The sequence below is a fragment of the Pinus tabuliformis genome, chromosome 8 (genome assembly GCF_031772625.1).
Source record: "Pinus tabuliformis cultivar Carrire ecotype Pingquan chromosome 8, CPIR1, whole genome shotgun sequence".
Classification (NCBI taxonomy): domain Eukaryota; kingdom Viridiplantae; phylum Streptophyta; class Pinopsida; order Pinales; family Pinaceae; genus Pinus; species Pinus tabuliformis.
This window is the reverse complement of record NC_142294.1, coordinates 1,120,876,164-1,120,879,337: the sequence shown is the minus strand read 5'-3', so window position 1 is coordinate 1,120,879,337 and position 3,174 is coordinate 1,120,876,164. Positions and strand designations below refer to the sequence as shown.

General features: G+C 41.1%; 1 pseudogene; it reads left to right on the top strand.

The window, feature by feature from the left end:
* Positions 1-517: 517 nt before the first annotated feature.
* Positions 518-1,623, top strand: LOC149239268 (putative ribose-5-phosphate isomerase 3, chloroplastic pseudogene; annotated as a pseudogene).
* The last annotated feature ends 1,551 nt before the right edge of the window (positions 1,624-3,174 follow it).

Sequence of the window (3,174 nt, the reverse complement as noted above, 5' to 3'; positions counted from 1 at the left end):
AATCAAACTTTCGTAAACTATTACATTAATTTATTAAGATATTTAAATTAAAACATTATTTTATATAATGAATATGTTTAGGCCGATAGGCCTTTCCTATTGAAAGAGACTTTCGTCGTCTTTTTCAATCTCACGTTGACACCTGGACCGTCTACGCTTTTGATCTCCGTCTGACATTTGTGCACAGTTTTTTAGCGCGACCAGTCTGCTTTAACGCATTTTCAGGTTTTTAGCGCCACCCGTCGTCATAGTCTTTATCACCCTGTCTCGTCATGCTCTTCATCATCCTTCGGACGAAATGGTAGGAATTTCTGTTACGGTCTTCATCCTTCATAGGTATTTCTATTATGGTCTTCGTCCTTCATGCAGAATGATATCCATTTGTGATATCAAAGATCGAATCTGAGATGGTGCAGTCAACCACTTAAATAAAAAAAGGCCAGAGGAATCGACGAGCATTATCCAGGCCCTGCAGCAATCGACATAGTTGAAGTTGTGTCCATAGTCTCAGGGTTCCATGTCCATGGCGATCGCAACAGGAGCTGCTTTTTGTACGTTACCCTCGTTGTCCTCCTCCTTAGAATTGAATAATTGGAAGCCCTTGAATTCCAATACCCACCTTCACTTCAACCATAACAGGAACCTAAACACTGCCAGATTATCAGTGAGAGCCATGTCCTCGTCGACCGGCGTCCTGACGTAGGATCAGTTGAAAAAATTGGCTGCAGAGAAAGCCGTGGAATATGTGGAGAGCGGCATGGTGCTGGGATTGGGCACCGGCTCCACCGCTGCCTTTGCCGTGGCTAGAATCGGGGAGCTTATGAAGGCCGGGGAGCTGAAAGACATCGTGGGCGTCCCCACCTCCAAGCGCACTGCCGAGCAGGCCGCGTCTCTAGGCATCCCCCTCTCGGTGCTTGATGATCACCCCAACATTGACCTTGCCATCGATGGCGCCGACGAGGTCGACCCGGAGCTCAACCTCGTCAAGGGCCGCGGTGGCGCGTTGCTCCGAGAGAAGATGGTGGAGGCTGCCTCCGCAAAGTTCGTGGTCATCGTCGACGAATCGAAGCTCGTCAGTGGCCTCGGCGGCAGCGGCCTGGCAATGCCTGTGGAGGTGGTGCCCTTCTATTGGAAGTACAATGCTTCGAGGCTGCAATCCCTCTTTCAGGCCGAGGGCTACGAGGAGAAGCTCAGGATGGACGGTGACAAGTCGTACGTTACGGATAACGCCAATTACATCGTGGATTTGTATTTCAAGACTCCGATCAAAGATTCGAGGGCCGCGGCTAAAGCCATGCTGGCTTTCGAAGGCGTGGTCGAGCACGGGCTCTTCTTGGATATGGCCACGGCTGTAATCATTGCTGGGGCGGAAGGTGTTAGGGTCAATACCAAGTGAGAAATTTTTGGGTTGTCGTGATGACTGTCGGTGTCCGGGTAGCTTTCTGTAATCAGCTAGAAATAAATGCAATATAAATATTGCATGCATTTGTATCGAGTTAGCAGGTAATTGTTTGACTAAATTCAAATCGTTTAGGCCATATGGGGCTTTGGGTCACTGTACCTATTTGGCATGAGACCAAGTGTTTCCTTTCTACAATATCTTACATTGAACGACGTATACAGTTTCTATGAAAAGCCTGCAAATGTTGAAAAAGTTGTTTGAAATTAGCAAATGACAAATTTTTCTATCCAGTTATTATTCAATTTCAGAGGCAGAGTTGTCGGACGTTTCTTTGTGATGTTTTTGCCCTTTAAACGCAACATTTGCCATCTTGTTCTACTATCTGCTGTTTAAATGTTTATCAATTAAGCTTGTTCCATTTCAGTAGAAACATCTGGTATTGGATGTATCAAATATATTTAAATTGATTATCATTTTACACTGGTCAAAAATATTGTTGCTCAAACCAATCTCTTTCACTTAAATTTGATGCTTCATTTCATAGGATTAGAAAAGTATTTCCTGAATTTGTTTATCATTTTACATTGGTCAAAAATATTGGTGCTCTAACTAAACTATTGTTCTTAAATTTGATGCTTCATGTCATAGGTTTAGAACAGTATTTTGTGATTTTGCTTATCTATTTGCATTAGCAGACAGCAGTCTTAAAATGATGCACTAAGTTAGCCCATAAATTTGAATTTTCCTCCAACGTACTTGCGAGTATGCTGGTTACCAGTGGCAAATTGGAATCTTTTACCGCATTTATCTGTGATTGATAATTTGTTCTTTGGATTATTTGCAATATGTTTTGCCAATTGTGCCATCTGACCATGGAACATCTTCCATTCCTAACTACAAAGTGGTATATTTATTTTCAGAAAAACCACTTGTTGTTTGAGCTTTCTGGGTACAAACTGCGCAATTTTTTTTGGGCATTTCACATGTTTTTACATATTTTATATCCAGAAAGGTCAAGCAACATGATGACTAACTGTGAAAACTTATACACTCAAACCATTTGTACTTTTTGCATAACAGCTCCAAGATCTTCCCAAGCTCTTCTGGTAAAAGGTAAACTGCTTTTCCTACGTATGGCCATTGCATATGTGGTGCATAATGTTCAAGGATCGCTAAAGATTGCTTGTGAACTTATAAGTGTGGTAGCTCCCCATGTCAATCCTTTGGAGTATTTCTAGAGCCGGATAAAATTCTTAATGCAGCATTGGAAAACTTTAGCATTGCATATTTGCAGATTTTTGGTTGAGTGAAATCTGTTTTTAAATGGTCTTTGAAGGTTCAGGAACAGGAACCATCTTCAAAACACCAGAGATGTTAATTCAACAATCTTTTTTGACAATATTGTATGCCAAAATAAGGATTTTGTGTATAAACTGTTAGTTCATCATTAAATTATAGTCTAAACATATGACCTACTTGGTATCAGTCTGAAAAAATATTGGATTCTATTCAGCTGCGCTGAGAATCATCTATTATGATGTTTCTGAGCCACATTAGTGTTTGTAGGTTTGTGGATAATGCAAATCCAATGAGAGATGGGGTTCATGTTTTTCTTGTTCTTAAATTTGACATAGCCTTGAAACTTTCCTTTCAGTTAGGAGCAGGTCAATAGGAAATTTTCCAACTGAGGCACTGCAAAAGTCTAGAGGCACATGAACAAATAATTTGAGAATAAATTCCTGAAAGATCTAGCGAAATAGTTTTTGAATGAC